We start from the raw sequence: 20,840 nt of genomic DNA, 5'->3' as shown, positions 1-20,840 counted from the left end.
ATGACAGCAATGTGATCGCCGATGCGCTGGTAGAGAGAGAGAAAGAGAGAGAGAGAGAGAGAGAGAGAGAGAGAGAGAGAGAGAGAGAGAGAGAAAGAAAAAGAGAGAGCGCGGCTCTGTATAGAAGTGGATTGATATGTTATTTGAAGTCGGCTCGTAAAGGACAAAACATCTGATTTAACTATAACGCAGCTATTATACACATTTTTTCAGGATGTTCTTGCGACCGGTGGCAACTTGTCCACGACCCGGTAGTTGGGGACCTCTGCGGTAGTGGACTCAGTTTGCAAAACCATTGCGAAAGCGTGTGCACTGTTTATTGATTGTTTATGAATTTGTGGATACGGAATGCAAATCTGAGAGCACTGATTGTTTAATTGTGCGTATGGTTTATTAATCCGCGCGCACGATTTGTAAATTGAACAGTTTAATAATCTGAGTATGGTTTATAAACTGAGGTGACGAGTTACAAAACCGTGTTCGTTTCTCGTAGGCATAAGAAGATGGTAGATTGCCACCAATAAAATTTACAATCAACTTAGCTTTTGAGAAACGAAGCCAATAGCAGGCAGAAAGGCCCTATATAATTTATATGGCATTTAAAAACCGTTAAGTATCCTGTCAATAACATAACTATACAATACACTCTCTGTATGAGTGTATTACAGTTGTTTTACTAAAACTGAACATAAAAGCCAACATTCATCACTGCTGCAGTGGATAAATCATCTTACATGTACAAAGTCTTGGCGAACACGTGCACCACCTGCTGGTGTTGTGGTTTTCCTTTTCCTCAAATGAAACAATCTTCAGTCTTAGGTTCTGATTTCAAGAGATAGACTTTTATTTTCCGGACAAAATAAAAGCTGAGGCCGCCCTGATTAATCCTCCCAGAACCAGTCTGGCCGGCCTGGGAGGAATCTCCAAACCAGTCTGCCCCTCTGAGCCAGGCTTGGTAAATATATATGGTCTTTGTCCCTCCCCTCCATATGCTTAAACAATATGTTTCTGTTCAGGCTTGTAACTTGAAGAATCACATGACAGTCCCCAGACCCATGACATTCCTCAGACCAGTGGCTCCTTCCCATGACCTATTTGACCCTGGGCTATTCCCTTTGTGCCAGACATGAATGCACACATCTTTTCTTAAATCCACACAGATGGCTTTTAAACTTCTAACACATAAGGCACCACATAAGACACCACACAGATGGATTATAATGGTAAACTCATGATGCACATTTAAAGATTAAAATAAACTACTTCATAATCCCCGCTCTGAGGCTTACCTAGCCTCAGTTTTCCTGTTTATTTATTTTAATCTGGAGTGCTGTTTCATAATTCAGTGTCTCCCTTATTACTATCTTGTGGCTAAAGAACGCCACTATAGACCCCTTCAAGGTTTGTAAACATTGAATGATATCGGGTGCGCGCGCAGCACGGGGTCGAACTGTTCATACCATTTAGGCTTTATAATTTAATCTAACAGTGCTGAAAAATGATGACTTACCTCAAATGAAGTGAGCACTACAAACACAAGCCTCTTTGATCTTTGCATTGTTCCAGTCTGCACGTTAATTGCTTGCAGACGCAGATGTTGTATTTTTTTGTTTTTGAGATTCTGCATGAAACTGAAGACCTGGTGTGATTTTCAAAGCCCACGACGTAAGTAGGCATTTTTGACGATACCGAATAATACGCAACTCAATCTGCTGTAATGGCTTTTCTGACCCCGACATGCGCAGTGGGAACAGCCTGTGACGTGAACTGTGAAGGGGTCTATACATTACCAATTACCCAATTATGCCACAGCACTTCGAACTATGGACATTAAGAACAAACGTCTTTTCATTCTCAATTTGTCTTGAATGTAAAAGTAAAAGAACTTAAGCCCTAAACAGTTTGTGCGCAATTGGTTCTGCGCTTACAGTTATCATTTTAGCTATGTAGAGTATATGATAAAGCATCGTAAATGTAAAGTCAACGTTAATGAATCCAAGTAAAAAATAATAAAAACAAAAGTAAAGTATGCATAATAAACACAAATTAAATGTTATAGATTCAATGTTCAAATTCAAAACGAGTAAATATAACTAATTGATACTGAATTGAAGCATAAAAACTCAAAAATTAAGTATAATAAACAAGTATAAATGTAAGTTAATTCAAATAAACAAAGTAAAGAGCAATAACCAATAATAAAACTAGGTAAAGATGGCATCAAAAACACAAATAAATGTAGATTAACTCAAATAACATAATAAAATGTGAATCACTAATATACTAAGTAAAGATTGCAACACAAATTAAAGTAAAATACTCCAAATAAAACAATTAAATGTAAATAACCAATAATAAACTAATTAAAGATTGCATAATACACGCATAAATGTAATTAATTTAAATAAAACTAGTAAATGGAAATAACCAATAATACAACTAAGTAAATCATGCATAATAATTCTTGATAACAATTTAAATGAATTTTTCCCATCCTCATCAGAGGTGCTTGAATTCTCGTTTACTAGTTGTAAATTCATTACTGTCTTGTAACGTAAGTCCTGATAATATTCTTGTTAATTTCAAGTAAATTTTTCCATCATCCTGATATTTTAACTTCCATTTGGTTCTCTAACCAGACACCTACGCCTCATTTACCCACTAACCTCTAATTAAAATTGATTCAGTATATGTTATCATGTATTTCTAATGACTGCATCTAGTTGTTATCCTAAGAAAAATTAATGCCTTATTTGTAAACTTAATAATCTACTTTTTGATTGTAGTGCTGTACATAATTTATTTATTCTGTATTCTTATTCTGACAAAACTTTATTAAATTCCTTATTTAGCTTAATCCCATGCCTTAATCTAATTTGGTACCCATTTGGTTGATCAACAGAATCTACATATAATTTAAGATTAATTGTTTTGTTCATCCTTTTATAAGGATTCTAAATTCCTTTCTTTTGTAGTGATTTCCTGTCTCCATCATATTTAGGTACCTTTTCTCTCCCTCCTAATGATAACGAGGTCAAACATTTTCTTTTTCTACAAATCCAAAATAATTCTCCAATCGATATTATTTGATCTTCAAATATCTTTAATGTATATGTTTCTCTGATTTGATTATACTGTATTATTCTTCTAATAGCATTTCTTTTCTCACTTTTACACCTTAAGTTATACTTTTTGATGTCTTCATAATAGATCTAGAGGTTTTTTAGTTGATTCGTTCAAAATTCCTGTTATAAAGCATTTCCTATTTAATTTTCTTAAGTCTATAATTCCATAAGGCTTATATTTTCTTGATTGTAATCTTACTGTACCATTCAGAATTTTTACTGTACCATTCTGAAATATCTATCCTTCCTTTTTTATTTTTAGTGTACCATTATTTACTATCATTGACACAAATTTCCAAATTGTGGCCTACAAGATGTATTTTTAAACTCAGAATTTCCCAAAAGACCTAAATATTATTCAGATAAGTTGACCTTAAACTTTTCCTCTTATCCATAAGAATTCTTGTTGAATTTATCACCCTATTTATGTGGACTTGAAATTGTTATTGCATTATTGAAATCTGGTTTAGTTTAAATCATAAAAAGCAACTTTGTGAGCATATTTCCTTAACTTACAATATTCCCCATATTTATCATTGTTATCTTTGGGATGTTTCCCATAAAATGTCCACCTTATGTTCTCTGTTCAATGTCTCTATGTTTTCAGTCTTTCTTTCAGAGTCTGTTCCTTTAAAATTATTGCAGATCTTTCACTGGGCCTCGTTTAAGGAAAAAGTCCATCGCCAGAAAGTTTAATTGACTGTAGCAATGCAAATCTTCTGTAGTAATCGGCTTCGTTTGTAGCAATGCAAATCTTCTGTAGTAATCAGTTTCGTTCTTTAATTGACTGTAGCAATGCAAATCTTCTGTAGTAATCAGTTTCGTTCTTTAATTGACTGTAGCAATGCAAATCTTCTGTAGTAATCAGTTTCGTTCTTTAATTGACTGTAGCAATGCAAATCTTCTGTGGTAATCGGCTTCATTTTTTAGTTGACTGTAGCAATGCAAATCTTCTGTAGTAATCAGTTTCGGGTTTTTTTCAATTCAATTTCTTTTGACCATTTCCCTTTTTCACTTTTGCCTCTCGGTGCTCAAAACTTTGCTCTCCATCCATCGGTATACTTGAATTGCTTTAACTTTGATTTGGTTTTGATGTTTCTTCTTTCATATCATTGGCATTCTTTATCCTTCTCTCCTTCCTACGAGCTCTGCTACATTGGCTGCTCCTCCCACTTGGACATTTCTGGGGCTGGTCTCATCCTTCAGTTAGGCCCCCTGTGGCCGTGTTTGGCCTCCTCCGACCTCTCGAACCTCAGATAAGCTAGATCATCTCGCACTCATCAAGTCATGTTGTCTCATGTCCTCCTCAACTCCTTTCAGCTTTTTCTGTACACAAATAACTCAATACATAGACAATTAGTTTGTTCATATAACACTTAATTCCAGATGTTTTTACAATACGCATAGGTCTATCGGCGAATATTTCATGCAGTGTTAAAGGTGTACTGTTGTTAGTTTACATGCTCATTAATACAAGGTAAAACATAAGTTCTGTTATGATTAGTATTTTCACACATTTTGTTAAGTATGGCTTTGATGATTATTCCTTTTCTATACCTTTTTATCTACCATCCTTTGTGATTATAGATGATAGTCAAATTTTTCTTCTCTCTTACCCGTCACATCAGTTTTTCCCTTTTTATCTCAACTCAAAATCTTTATTCTTCTCATGAATCAAATAATTCATTTTCATTCCACTTATTCGCCCCATGTACATATATGATAATAATATTTATGACTGAGATTTCTCACTTCTTATACAATCTAAAAAGATCTCCTGACACTCTGAGGCCCTTTTTAGCTTCCCCATCTGTTTGCCCATGATGGCAAAATCAACTGTTCTCCTGTGTCCCTATAACTCAATAACAACCAATCATTTTATCAACTTTTTAGCATTAATCAACCAAATTAACTTTCCGCATGTTGTAATAGTAGTTCATCCATTCTAAACCTGTGTAATATTTTCCCTTATAATTAAATACGTAAATGCAAGTATCTACTTCTTATGCAAATCATAATTCACAGTAAAAATGTTTATCAAATGGAGAAACACTTGTAAGCAAAGTCTGTAATTTTTTTTGGATCATCAATCTTTTCTTGTCATTAATTGCTCTTAAATCGTGACTATATACAATTTAGATTTATTTCCTTAAATCGTATGTTTGTTACAATAATTAGTTATTTCTTTTTTCTATTCTCACAGCTTTTTCTTGTTTACCTATAATAGTATCCTATGGTGTTTTTTCAATTTATTTCTTTTATATATTTTATTTTCCATTCTGCCATAGCTGTTCGATGCCATTTATATTTGCTTTTTAGCTTTGTACCATCATTGGAGTTCTAACTTCCTCTGTAGAATACCAAATTCAAACCCCCCAATTTTCATTATGCATTTCTTCCTGTCAGATTAATAGGGGTCTGATTTGATTTCAGAAAAGGTAGTCACACCTAACAACATAAGTTCTTGATCAGCCTTTAAATTTGTCTAGCTGATTTTCACCTAAAGATTGTATGTGTCCCTACAGTTATAAGGTCCTACACTGTAAAAAAAAATCTGTATATTAACAGTGAAATTACTGTCAATTTTAACAGAAAATGTCCATACTACATGTGTTACGGGAGTTTTTCCGTTTATATACATTTTCGAATTGCATTATGGGACTGTGATTGCGGCTTTTGGTGACCGCGGACGTACCACTCAACATTTGGTGGCCATGGACGTATAACTCAACATTTTAACAATTGTTTTCACTGGTAAGTACTTTTATTTAAACTAAATGATTGTATTATCCGTTGTTTTAAACGATACATTGTTTGAATTTAACGTGTAAAATACAACAGTGAATTTCGTTTAATATTGGTAACAAGAACCAATGTTTTTTATGTACAAACTGCACTATAAGTGATTATTTGTAATACAAATAAGCCATTCTGTGCTATTTACTTGTTTATGCCATCTCCTCATGCTCTCTGTTAATTTACAGTTTATTTGTTAGTATTTCTGACATCGGCGGGAAGTAACGTCCACTCCATCGCTGCACTGTGTGTGTGACAGACATTGCTGTGAACTTCTGCTCCGCTGTGTGTGTAACAGGTAATTATTTGATGGAAAATAAAATTAATATTTTCTTTGTACTATGCAATTATCATGGATTAGTGTTGAACGGAAGTGATATTGTATACTTTCGTTTATATTATTGTATAGTTACGGTTATTCTGCTTAGTAGACGGCTAAGGTTAGTTGCTGCAGTATCATTAGTTAGAAAACTGTGTTCGAAATAATGTTAAAAAAATGATTGGCTTATTGGTGAATTTGTATGGGTAGAGAAGGCAGATTGACACATGAACTGTTTCGTCAGAAAGAGCTGCTTACGGAGAGTCGTGCAGTTCAAACTTCATATTATATATGATATGTGTGTAATATTGATGTTTGAGCGATGAGGCGCTGCAAGTGCTGTGACTGCCTGTTTGAACATCTCCCTCAGGGCAAAAAACTCCCATTTCCGAATGCATTTTCATAATAAATGACTTATTCTATTTTTAACTATTTAAGCTGCAGCAAACTGTATTTGCCGCTAATGGTAATTGTTTATCCGAAAGCGTACCCAACCGGTTGTGACTAGAAGGGATACAGCTACGGCCAAAATTCTGTGAAAGAGCGCTGTTTTCATCACAGTCGCGACCTACCCCAACCCAACATTTTACGGGATTCAGACAGTATCTGTATCCTATATATCTAGAACAGCTGTTTTCATATCCTACCCCAATCCTAACCCAAATATCTCGCAAGATTTGGCCGTAGATGTATCTCCTCTAGCCAGAACCAGGCGGGACACAACCATCCGCGTCTTCTTTGGTGCTTGCGATGATACTGCCAGCAACATGCCCGTGGACACTGCCTCCTAGCGGTCCATAGACCTTTTGCGAGTAGACGTCACTGTGTCAATGCAATGCGCACGCAATGTTGTGGCAGAAAAACAGTGGAAAGAGCAAGAAAAATGTCATGTTGTGCATTTTCATGACATTTATAATTTATTTAGAAAGATTAAAGATTTAAATGGGTTATGCTGAAAAAGCAACAATATCACGTATTCTATAATAGCATTTATAAAATATTTTTCTATTATGTCTTTTTAACTTATATCTTATAGCCTATGTTTTCTTCCTTTCTGTCCATACTGTTTGTTCCAAAATTATTATGTTTACATACTTACTAAACAAATAAATATAACACACACACACACACACACACACACACACACACACACACACGCACACACACACACACACACACACACACACACACACACACACACACTATGTAAAGTGTTGTTAATATATAGACAGGCCATAATAGTTTTATAATTGTTTTAGAACAAACACATAAACACGTAAGCTATAAATATAAGGAGGAAATATTATAAAACAGAAAAAATATGAAATATTTAATAATGGTATTATATATAATACACGATAGTATTGCTGTATTATGTACTTTAGCTATTCATACTGTAAAAATAATTGATTTACCAATAAAGAACAATACATATACATTACATACATGCACCCATCTCAGTAGCCAAGACATTTAAACTAAACGAGAAACATAGGGGGAACAGACTTCGACAGAACACAGAATCCATAACAATCAAACTAACACTGCACACCGCTACTGCAGAGCTGTCACTTTTTGCCACCAGTTGGGCTCACAAAAAACTGCCCACACAAAAAACATAATATCTGTTTGCCTACACGCAAAAGGTCTATAGACAATAAAACCAGTAAATTTTTTTCATTCTCATGAGGTGAGAAATAGATGATATTGAGAGTGACATGTCTATGATCAACTATTGTGATTGCCAAATAGAGTAGGGGGAGGCTGCAGACCTGGAGCAAGGCAGATTTATGGCCTCAGGCCATACGTCACTGTTGTTCATGGTGCGTCCAGTGAGTTTGCATCATCAGATCATACTTAGCAGACCAAGTTTTAGATTGACCATAGACTATAAAAAAAGTTCACGATATAAGATAAACAGTGTAATGGTTCACACCAAATATTAAAATATATGTAGATATTCACTGTTGATTCATACACAGCATACACGAGACAATTTAACTCCAATGGAATTTAGTGTTTTAGTGAATTGAACAATTAATAACACACATTATTATCCACTGTACTTCTCTTACCATTAACCATGGTTTTATTGTGGTAAAAGTGTAGTAATCATGTTTTTTGTGTATTGATTACTATTGGCAAAATCATGGTTTTACAACACTAGCCAAGATTAAACTATGATTTTTAAAATTGTGGTTACCATGGTTTTACTACAGTAACCATGTCTTTTTTTGTGTTAACTGGAGTAAAACAATGGATAATTTTCGTAAGGGCTAAGCTATGTTCATTAAAGCAATAAGCCCAAAGAAGCAGTGGGTTACCAGTGCATTTTATAACATCTAAGGGGCGTTGTTAGGCACGACGGGGTATTTTATCACGGCTTACAACACGTTTCAACCAATCAGAATGAAGAACCAGATTCTATAATATCGGTTGTCATAGTAATATTTAAATTTACTGTAATTTTAAATATGAAAACCTATAATGAATATGCTTATACAATGGATCATAATGTGTGTTATTAATTGTTTAATTCAGTAAAACACTAAATTCCATTGCAGTTCAATAGGGTATATGTGGAACTTACTTCCGTATTCCTGTTAAACATAGTAGATTGCTTCCAGTTCTGTATGCTCTATGCGGACATGGTCCTGTTTTCATACATGAAAACTTCAGGAGCTACCAAACACGAGAATAACCATGTGTCCAGTGAATATGCTCGTTAACATCTTAAACCTAAGTAAAAGAAAATGTACTAACTTTATTATACTTTATATATTTCTCGATCTAGGTATTTTTTTCTGACATACATTCAGAACATAACACAAATAATAATACTATGAATAACAATAACTCGCTACAATAGCACAAACTGGCAACCGGAAGCGATCAACCCAGTATTCCGGTATGGTCACGTGACATTCGACATATACTGCATTGTCTCCTGTAGCCTGTGTATAAATCAACAGTGAATATCTACATTTATACCATGCGCATGTTAAATGCTGTATTCTGATTGGTTGAGAAATGTTCCATGGGTGTGCATTATTTTTCAATAACCGCACGCCTAACTTTTCAAATGTCTTAAAAATAGGCACCAGAGCATTGTTTGTGGTAACCATGGTATAAGCGGAATAATTGACTCCAGTCCTTTGAATTATTTGAAAATAATGCCCACCCGCGGTGTAACAGCACTCTGCTTCACGTCGTGCCACATTACCACCTTGGGTGTGCATTATTTTCTTATAATTCAATGGTCCATCATCAATTATTCCTACCTTATACCACGGGTCTGTTGAATGCTGTATTCTTATTGGCTGAGAAATATTCCGTGGGTATGCATTAATTTCTGATAACCGCACACCTAACTTTTCAAATGTCTTAAAAATAGGCACCAGAGCAATGTTTGTGGTAACCGTGGTGTGGGCAGAGTGATTGCCTCCGGTCCTTTGAATTATTTGAAAATAATGCACACCCGCGGTGTGTGTGCATTATTTTCTTATAATTCGATGGCCCGTCGTCAATTATTCCTTACATAATTGACGACGGGCCATTAAATTATAAGAAAATAATGCACACCCAGGTGTGCATTATTTTCAAATAATTCAAAGGACCAGAGTCATTTATTCCGCTTATACCACGGTTACCACAAACATTGCTCTGGTGCCTATTTTTAAGACATTTGAAAAGATAGGTGTATATACCGTGGGCACATTTTTGAAAACATCCACTAAATTAAATGGCTGTAAAATTTATCAGATTATTATTATTATTATTTTTTTTTTTTAATGAATCTGTTAATCAACCTTAGTACCAGTGTTGGGGGTAACGCATTACAAGTAACTTGAGTTACGTAATAATATTACTTTTCTGAAGTAACGAGTAAAGTAACGCATTACATTTTAAATGTACACATTAATATTTGAGTTACTTTTTCAAATAAGTAACTCCAGTTACTTTTTTAGTTTAATTAATTTGATAAAAAAATATGTACTGAATTAAACTAAACGTATGCACTCTCTGTGCCTGTGTGGAAACAGTTTGAGTCAGAAACTGAGATGGCAGGACAGAGCTAAACATTTTTGTGATGAAATATTCAATTTCTGAATGCAGAACTTTTCAGTCATAAAAACACCTGCAAGGCCTAAAGAGATCAAGCTTTAGCCAAGAAAAAGTAACGCAAAAGTAACTAAAAGTAACGTAAGCATTACTTTCCATGAAAAGTAACTAAGTAATGCAATTAGTTACTTTTTTTGGGAGTAACTTAATATTGTAATGCATTACTTTTAAAAGTAACTTTCCCCAACACTGCTTAGTACTGATCAAAACTACTAAATCTTTACAAAAAAATCTGTGATTTTAACTCTTAAACTCTTTTAAGTGTTGTCACTGATTTGGGGGACAACACAAAATTATTGATTTTCAATATAAAAAGTGATGGTGGATTTTTTTATTGGCATTGATGCATTTTTAGTTTATATGGTTTGAGGTTGTTTTTGCCCCATTGAATTGCATTATAATGACATTTAAAGGCGCAGAAGAGGATGTTTTTGCCGACTGAGAATCCAAAACCGGTTACTGAGTTATTTAAAGGCGGACTCCACGATGTTTGAAAAACGGTTTGGAAAAGGAGACGGGCCGACTACCAAAACACAATTATAGCCAATCAAATCAAATCAAATGCCGGGTTGCGTATGTGTGGGGCGGGTCTATCAACAGAAGGTCCAGATTGTATTGGGGTAGGGGCGTGTTTGTTTAGGTGATTTCAAATATCAACATTGGCTTTCAAACATCATGGACTCCGCTTTTAAATGAGCGCATGCGTAAGAACAGCCTCCCTCCTTCACAGCTCATTTCTAGGGAACGCCTTCCAAAACTCGTGCATGAATATTTGAACACGAGTGTTTGTTTACCACCGGCATATGCTGTGTCGCGTCAGTGGATTCATTTTGTGAAATGATATAATAATAAACACATAGGACATTAAAACGTTAGATCAGTCGACGCTACTCCCATTTCTAGCATGTAGCAGACTGGTCACTGCCTTACAACTACAGTACAAGAACAACGTCAATATACCTGAATAACAGTACAACAATAATTATTCCACAAAGTAAGAATAATCACTGTTACCTGTCGAGAACAATTTTTTGTGAACTGCGCTTCTGTCTTGACACCTCTCTTTTCCTTCATTGCTCTCCAGTGTTGAAATGTTTCTCCAATAACAACTGTGGTTACAATACGTTCTTCTGACAATTTTCTCCTATTCCCAGTGGCTTAAAAAAAGTCTTTCTTTTGCGTCCTCCTTCAGGTTCATTCTCTTCCATTGTGCAAATTCGAGGAGGAAAGCAGGATCGACAATGAAAACAAACCGAAACTTAAGACGGAGTTTCATGCGCTATACACATGCGTCGCCTGTGTAAAGTTACTAAAGCGTGCACGTCTCTCACAAGGATCGTAATGGCAGTGATTGACAAGCCAGAGGGCCAATCGCTGATGCAATGACCGCATGAGCAATTGGCTGATGTTTTTAAGGCCCTATCTTGTGCACAGATGACGTATATTAATTTTATTACTTTTAGTGCACCTAATAAATATTCTTTAATCATTTAGTAAAGACTGTTTCAAGTAATATTGCAAAAATGTATAAAACAAACATCCTCTTTTGCACCTTTAATTAAGCTCTGTATTTGCACAGGCCTATCAAAGGGTTAATCGTGCCACATGGTGATCAACAGTAAAAATGACCAATTTTACCCCTTTGCAAAAGGAAAACTCACCAACAATCAAGAATGCATGATAATAAGGTGTCATGGCTCTGCAATCAAAAATCGTTATAATGGAAGTCAATGGGGCAAAAACATCCTCAAACAATAAATGAGGAAGAAAAATGAATATCTGATGCTGCAGAAATACTAAAAATGTACTAAAGCCAATGTTTTCACTAATCTTTGAAATGCCCAAGACTGTGAAAAAGGTAAAAATCCAGTCCACAATCACTTAATACGTTGAAAATCAGTAATTTTGTGTGTGTTTTCCCCAAATCAGTGACATCCCTTATAAACATGGCAACTAAAGAGTTAAAATAATGGAGTATTTGTAAAGATTTGAGAGTTTTGATCAGTACTGAGGTTGATTAACAGATTTATGCAAATAATAATAATAATAATAATAATATTTATCTGATAATTTTTTACAGCCGTTTAAATTATTGGATGTTTTTGTCCACTAGCAACATGAAAGGATAGTCAATTTTAAAAAGTTAATTAACAATCAATGGAGCTGAATATTGTCTTGCTTCTAAAATCTTTATATGCACAACATTTAGCAATCGCTACATTTACATTATACCCTTTGCCTTAATCTGTCTTAATCTTTCACAGGATGCTTTATCAGATCTACCAAGCACCCCATGCATTCTAGTACTAGGTAAGGAAGAGCATATATCATAGTTGTATGTAAGGATATGTGTGTCTACTCCTAAACAAGTTTTGCATGTTTGTTTCATTGCAGAGGATGGAAGGTACAGCATATCGGTAGATGAAATTACAGTAAACCACAACATCAGCTGTCCTTTGATTGCGGTCAGCTACATGTTTAGCCTCTTTTATTTGCTAAACATTATGTACCCCAAGGGAGCAGCACTTACTCTGGAGTTTATCCAAAGGTATGTTTTGATGAAATTAAAGTTCACTTAATTTTTCCAGGCCAAGTAATGTGAGACATTTTGTTATGTTTCCAACAGGAGCCTGCTCGGTATAAATCCTGAACGTGGGTCCAAAGCGGAGAAAAAGGGATCCAAACAGTACAGCATTCCACCTAAACTCCTTAAATTTCTTCCAGAATCCTTGGAAGATTTAAAGGTAATTAAGCAAACTTTTTTCATGATATTGTTTCTCTCACCACCTAAATTTTTCTACAATACCACCAAGTATTGTTGTCGAAAGTACCTACACTTTAGGCTATTTGGTAAAGTCTGGTATTATTAACCCTTGTGGGATGTTCAAATTCACAACCCTTTCGGGTTGTTCATGGAAAAAAGCCACTAAATTAAACGGCTGTAAAATTGATAATATGTTAATCAACCTCAGTACTGATCAAAAATACCAAATGTTTACAAATACTACATGATTTAAACTCTTTAATTGGCAAGTTCATAAGTGATGTCATCGTTTTGATGAGTAAAAAAACCAAAATCACCGATTGTGGATGGGATTTTTTTTTACCTTTTTCACAGTCATGGGCTTGTCAAAGATTAGTAAAAACAATGGCTTTGAAGCATTTTTAGTTTTTGTGCAGCATCAGATTTTTTCCCTCCCTAATTAGTTGTTCATGGCTTTTCTGCCCAGATGACTTACATTATAATGAAATTTTTTGATTGCAAAGCTATGACACAATTCATGCATTCTGGACTGTTGGTGGTTTTTCTTTTTGCTAAGAGGTAAAAATTGTCATATTTACTTTTGATCACCATGTGGCACCATTAACCCCTTAGTAGGTCTGTGCAAAAAGCTTAAAGGCACTCTTAAAGGCCATAGTTTCAAATAGTAAACATCTCCTCACTATCTGCTAGCTGCCTGTCCCCTGAACACACTGTAAAAATGTGGTCCCTGTAGACAGCGCAGAATCCACAAACTGCAACAAAAACAAAATGGTCAAACCTACCACCACGAAACATAACAAAGTGTTCCAGCCAATAAACGACAAGAAGGATTTGGGAGTGGGGGCGTTTATGACTCGTTTAGAAAGCACGGAAGGGAGGGGAGAAGTTTCGAACACTTCAATCGTCAACAAGAAGTGACGTCACACAGATTCGCCTAGTGCGCCTTTAATTTCTGGCTTGTACATTGAGTTAGGAAAAATTCTTTTTTGTCCAAAAAATTTGAGTTTTTGAAAAATGTCAAAGCATTTTGTTCAAAATATTTGTAAAATAAGATTTGTCACCAAAAATCATTCCATATGCTGAAACAGAGAAAAGTGTGGCAAAATTAACACACACAAAAAACCTGTTTAGCAACTGTAGTTTTGCTGTAGTGCCAGGTCAGTCATGGCAGTGGTTCACAATTCCTGTCCTCGCCCCCCCTCCCCTCCCCTACCCTCCCCTCCCCTCCCCTCCCAAAATGTTTTAGATGTCTCCTCATATGAAACACCTTATTTCCCTCATCAGGCTCCTTAATTAACACACTAACGAGCTGATAAACTGAATCAGGCGTTTTTATATATGGAGACCTCTAAAATGTTCTGGGAGGAGGGTTCGAGGACTGGAATTGAGAACCACTTGTCTATGGCATTGTAACTGGCAGTGCTGCAGCCATATACTTGGAATTTGAGAATAATTACAAAGGAAATAAATGTTTTTTATTGTTTCTAAGGACTATTAAAATGTAAGGGCTATTGACATGCAGGTAATCACCGCAGTTGTAAGTTAAGTGCTAGTTTGTATTCGTATTTGTTTGTATTAGTAATATTTTGTTTTTGTTTTACAGCCAGAAGTATCGGAGGAAGAAGATGAAATGTGGATTTAACATCAGAATTATCGTTATACATGTTCAGTATTCATGTTGTTGTGTTGGGTTATTGCAAAGAAGGTTTTTGCTCCAAGTCTAATGAAATCTCTTTCAAATTTTTGTCCAGTTTTGTCTGTCATGCTTGAACCATCACTGTTTGTTTTTTATATTTAGGCCACCCTTGTTGTTGTATACTTTTTATTTGGAGGCCTTTTTAGTTTAGGACTGGAATTCTATGGCATCTTAATGTGGCATGTAAGAGTACTTAACCAATACCAAATATGGCAGTAAATTGACTACGCCACCCCGGAAATGGGCCGGGGACCCAGAAGTATCAAAAGCACACAAATACGCAGTGGCTGAGACAGATATCAGACAACAGGAAATATTTGAAACAATTTATTCAAAACACATGGAAAATACATAATTCATTTTAATATGCAAAAAGTTAAAAAGAGTACAATAAGTCACAACATCATTCATCCATGCACACTCTTGTTTTACCACTTCAGAACTGGGGAATTTGTACTGTCTTTTAGCTAAACACAGCAAGCACTCGTGTTCTCTCACAACACCACACACCAAATCGTGATCACTGCAAGTTGACGGCTGTCCCATCACCACACACCGCAGACACTGGCTCGCACTGGTACCCCAATTCTGAAGGGAGAAGAACAAAGTTAGACAAACACACAAACAACATGCATACGAGCAATACACTTTGATTTATAAAAGAACCCCGCTGCCAAAGGAGTTAGCATCATCTGTTATAGCGGCTCTCCTTAACAATTACTCACTGACAGGCAGCACAAAAAACATCATATAAAACATCACATTTACAAATCAAATCATACAAAAACCCCAAATAGGAGTTTCCAAACCACAGCAAAATTAAAGAAAAGAAAATCAAACAAAAGAATAACACAGAGGTGACAATACAGAGATATACGATTTAAATACCCCACCTTAGTCAAACCCTTAAGTAATCAACACGGCTAAATTTAGCTGCGCTCTCACCGGCCGGGAACGCTATCAGTCCAGCCACAAAGGCAATTCTCCCTTCGTGGAGATATTATATTCGGTTAGTTCATCTTACATGCATCCGTTAAGAGGCAGTGAAGAGCGGGTCAAGCCTGGACCAACGGGAAGAAATAAACGCCAAAATCTTTATAATGGTGCTGCTTTTCATGCGTTCGTTACTGCAGCTACTCAGTAGTCAGTATTGATTGTCCAGAAAGGACGCAAGGCTCAAGAGCGCCCGAAAAGCCTGCTGCAACACCTCCGTGACACTAATAAAGCATACAAGATTTTAGATTGAAAATAAGGGATGCGCCTCGCTACACATAAGTGAAACTGATCACATACCTGCCAAATAGGGCTCACACCGCTCCGCACACTTGACGTGTATCAGTGAAAAGCTGACAAAGTGTCACTCGACACATCCACAATATTCCTCAGCCGCACACTGCAAATTTAAACGAATCACAAATGACCCTGTTTGACAGAAAAAGTTCAGAATGCAGCTACTGGTGGTAGCGCTTACCTCGTAGACATAAACACGACCCACAGGAAGTTACATCACTTCCGAAATCCCAGATGACGCGTTTGGTGACGTGCGCTTGGTTGCCTGTCAATCTCATCCCCTTTTATACCCGTGGAACATACCATTTGCACACAAATAATCAACTGGTCGATCGCATTACCACAATCTACCCCCCCATTAGTCATTGTAGTCCCGACGATGAACACTAATCCCAGGGCCTAAACAAAGCAACCAGAGAGCTAGACTCCAAGGTAGATCTGGCAGAAATCTGATTAACTTCACCACCTACAGCTCGTGGTAAACGGTGAAGGTTTGAGTGCTGACCTGCCCCAGTACGCCCAGTTCGTCTTGGGGCTCTTACAGATGTATTGGGCGGTCCCAACCCAATGAATCCCAGCTCTGACTGCGATCCTACACCCTTACCTTCCAATGCTGTGGGCCTAGTACCTGGTTCCTCAACCCCAGGAGTGGGACTAACACTTACTTCTGAAGGAGCTTGAACCATTTCCACATCCCCTTGAGGAACCAGCGGGGATTCTAACACATACACCAAATCCTCATCTTCAAACTCGTCTTCTAAGGGTGTGGGCAACTTAGACTGACCCTCAGGAGACTCAATTGGAGCCGGATTACATTGAATACGGGGTTTTAAGGACATCCGATGAACATGACGGACTTTAGAGAGGTCATGCACCGGTGCTATAGTATACACTGACCCACCCTCTTGTGGCACCCGAACTACCTGGTATACAGTTGAGCTCCATAGGTCCTGGATTTTATGCCGTCCCAGGAACCCATGTTCTCGCAGATAGACCAACTGGCCTTCTGTCAATGGCTGCTCCCTTACCCGCTGGTCATGCTTAGCTTTACGATATTGGGCGGCCGCTTGCAGCCTCTCCCGTGCACTCTCGGCGGCCACTTGGAGGCGAGCCTGATGCTCTTCCACCCAATGATGGACCCTACCAGCCACTGGCTCCTGCACGCGGCCCAGCAGAAAATCCACAGGCAGTCTAGGCTCCTGCCCAAACATTAAAAAGTAAGGCGTTTCTCCAGTGGCTTGGTGGGGAGTGGTATTATAACAAAACACCACCTGGGACAAACAAGATGCCCAGTCCCTCTTCCTTCCAGTGGGCAAGGTCCGCAGCAAATTGTGCATTGTCCGGTTAAACCGTTCGCACTGGCCGTTACCAGCTGGATGGTATGCAGTGGTGCGTGACTTACCCACCTGGTAAAGGCTACACAACTGCTGAATGAGGCCGGATTCAAAATTGCGGCCCTGATCGGAATGGATCCGCCCCGGAACCCCAAACTTATAAAACCACTCCTCCACCAAGACACGGGCCACCGTCACCGCCTGTTGATCCCGAGTAGGGATTGCCACAGTGAATTTACTAAAAATGTCCGTCATTACCAAAACGTTTTCTTGCCCCGAGTGCGAAGGCTCAAGGACTGTGAAGTCCAGAGCCACGATTTCATTCGGACGGGAAGCCATCAGGTGCGCCATATAGCTCCGAGCCACTGGTGTAGCCTCTTTGGCCTGCTGACACCGCTCACACTGCTGTACCCAGTGGGCTACATTAGCTGACATCCCCGGCCAATAGCACCTTTGTCGCACCAGCTCCAAGGTGCGCTCCGTACCTTGATGGCCATGACACTGATGTAATTGAGTGAGAACCTCGGGCTGTAATACGGCTGGCAACACCAGTTGCAACACCTTCTCACCACCATCTGAACGGCAGACCCGTCGATATAACAGGCCATCCTGTTCCTCCAAACGGTCCCACTGCCGTAGCAAGACTAAAACCAAATTGGATAACTGTCGCCGCTCTTGGGGCCCTGGGCCTCGCCCTCGGCGCCAATACTTAAGGGCTACACCAATAACGGGATCTTCCTCCTGCAGTCGCACTAGGTCTGACCCCGATCGACCAGGCATAGCCTGCATGGCCATCACAGCCGTAGCTCCTGCCAGACTAACTCCCTCAGCCCGCCTCAGTAGTTCAGGAACTACTGTCCCCGGTTGACTGTTTTCCGCAAACTGTTCACCAGAAGGCAACCGCGATAAAGCATCTGCATTTTGATTGGCCCTACCTGACCGATATTGCACCTCAAAATCAAAGGCCGCGAGTTCAGCCGCCCAGCGCTGTTCGGTGGCCCCCAATTTCGCAGTTGCCAGGTGGCTCAATGGATTATTATCGGTACGTACAACGCAGCGATGACCCAGCAAGTATTCGCGGAATTTTTCAGCCATAGCCCATTTTAGGGCCAAAAACTCGAGCCGCATAGAACTGTATGTGGCTGTATTACGCTCTGCTGGGCGAAGACTCCGGCTAGCATAAGCCACCGGTCTAACCTTACCATCCACCTCTTGGGACAGCACTGCCCCCAGCCCTACATAGCTGGCATCAATCTCCAAGATAAATGGAAGCTCAAAATTAGCATATGCGAGGACTGGTGCAGTGGTAAGCTTCTGCTTTAATGTCCGAAATGCTTGCTCGCACGATTCAGACCACAACGCTCCCAATTCCTGTCTCCGGCTACTCATCTTTCCTCTACCTGCCTCTGCTACTACCCGATGCAATGGAGCTGCTACCTGGGCGAAGCCTTCTACAAACCGCCTGTAGTAGCTCACAAAACCCAGAAAGGTTCGAAGCTCTGACACAGTCTTAGGATATGGCCATTGGGCCACAGCCTCAACTTTCCCCGGGTCCGTAGACACCCCGTAGGATGATATAACATGGCCCAAGTAATGCACCTCCTCCCTGAAAAAGTCACACTTTTCCAACTTAACCTTGAGGCCAGCGGCTCGTAGGCGTTCCAGCACCATCCTCAATCTCTGCAGATGATGTTGCACAGAAGAAGAGTAGACAATAATGTCATCAAGATATAATAACACTGACTGATGTTGCTGGTCGCCAAAGAGCCGCTCCATCAAGCGCTGGAAGGTGCCTGGCGCATTACAAAGGCCAAAAGGCATACGGTTCCATTCATATAACCCCCAGGGGGTGCAAAAAGCAGTCTTGTGGCGATCAGATTCTGCAACAGGGACTTGATTATACCCGCTGGCCAGATCTAATGTAGTAAACCAGCGGGCCCCTGTTAAGGAATCCAATGTCTCCTCAATGCGAGGCAGTGGGAATGAGTCCTTCCGCGTCTTCGCATTGAGCTGACGGTAGTCTACGCACATGCGCAGGCTACCGTCCTTCTTCCTTACCAATACGACTGGAGACGCGTAGGGACTACAACTTTCCCGGATCACTTGAGTGTCTAAAAGCTGGCTAATGTGTGTCTTAACCAACTCGTATTCGGATGGTGGAATCCGCCTATAACGCTGTCGGACTGGAGTCTCATCAATTAAGGGTATTTCGTGAGACAAAAGATCAGTACAGCCCAGATCTCCGTCACCAGTGGAAAACACACTCTGAAACTCCTGAAGGAGTGCCCTCACCTGTCTCTGCTCCTCATCAGATAACCCGCTCAGTTCTACATTATCGACGTGCCCCACATCCGACGCTGACATTGTATCACAGGTTGCAATCTGAGCCTTAACCTGTGATATCTCGGTCAGCCCGGTAGGGGAATCCACCAAATACACTTCTCGCAATGTCCCGAGAACAGTGGTGGGATATAAAACGGCATCGAGAGCACCAACATTAACGATAGGTACCGAAACAGTACCACCATTCACACGCACTAACGACGGAGAGGCTAGTAAACCAGCCGGCAACCCGGTCTCAAGTGGCTCGAATAGCACAATCTTATCACTGAATACCGACGCACAAGTTGCGGTTACAAATTTTAGAGTGCCCCCTGTAATACGACACACTCGCCGCCCACGAATTTTAACATTACCTCCATGCGTGAGAACGCCATCTACTTTTTGGCAGGTTTGAAAAGCCTGGGCCAATTCCGCGTCCTGCGTCACTAGAGGTAGCTCAAATAAAGTGGGTCCATACTGTCCAAAAAGCTCATGGTAACAGCGACTAAGAACATTCATTCCCAGAATACCGGGAACACTCGTGCTTCCACCTGGAGGGTCTCGAACCACCAGTATCCCGCACTTGGATACGATGCGACCACACAGTTCAACATCCAATTCTATATACCCTATGTAAGGGATTTCTAATCCATTGGCAGCTCTGAGCTGCAACCAGTGACATGACTGCAACTGATCCTGGCCCCATGGTTCGAACCCAGACCTAAAACAGCTCTCTGTAATAGTCGACACCATGGAGCCAGTATCTATCAAACAGGGCACAGAGACGCCTCCAATAGAAACAACAAGGTGTGGGCATGAGGAAATTAAACGAGATGCAGATATGTCATCATAAACACGAGAGCCACGCATACCGCCAACCGAACTGTGGCCCTGCAGTACGGTGGGAACTAGTTTCCCGACTGGTTAGGAAAACTGGACCTAACCGGCCTTACGTCATTGGATGCCAAATCGACCTGGGAAGGAACTAAAGGAGCTGGAGAACGTTGCCAATTACATTCCCGAGCGAAATGCCCTGGTTGCTGACATCGTCGACAAATCACAGAACCAGGGC

General features: G+C 39.2%; 1 long non-coding RNA gene across 1 annotated transcript; it reads left to right on the top strand.

Moving 5' to 3' along the window:
* Positions 1 to 4,358: 4,358 nt before the first annotated feature.
* LOC129440695 (uncharacterized) lies at positions 4,359 to 14,960 on the top strand. Its single transcript, XR_012365209.1, has 6 exons — positions 4,359 to 5,879; positions 6,110 to 6,219; positions 12,627 to 12,672; positions 12,757 to 12,910; positions 12,989 to 13,106; positions 14,730 to 14,960. It is a non-coding gene; the product is annotated as an uncharacterized lncRNA (long non-coding RNA).
* The last annotated feature ends 5,880 nt before the right edge of the window (positions 14,961 to 20,840 follow it).

This window comes from Misgurnus anguillicaudatus, chromosome 22 (genome assembly GCF_027580225.2).
Source record: "Misgurnus anguillicaudatus chromosome 22, ASM2758022v2, whole genome shotgun sequence".
In the NCBI taxonomy this organism is placed as follows: Eukaryota; Metazoa; Chordata; class Actinopteri; order Cypriniformes; family Cobitidae; genus Misgurnus; species Misgurnus anguillicaudatus.
The sequence above is the reverse complement of the archived record's forward strand: the minus strand, read 5'-3'. Positions and strand labels throughout refer to the sequence as shown.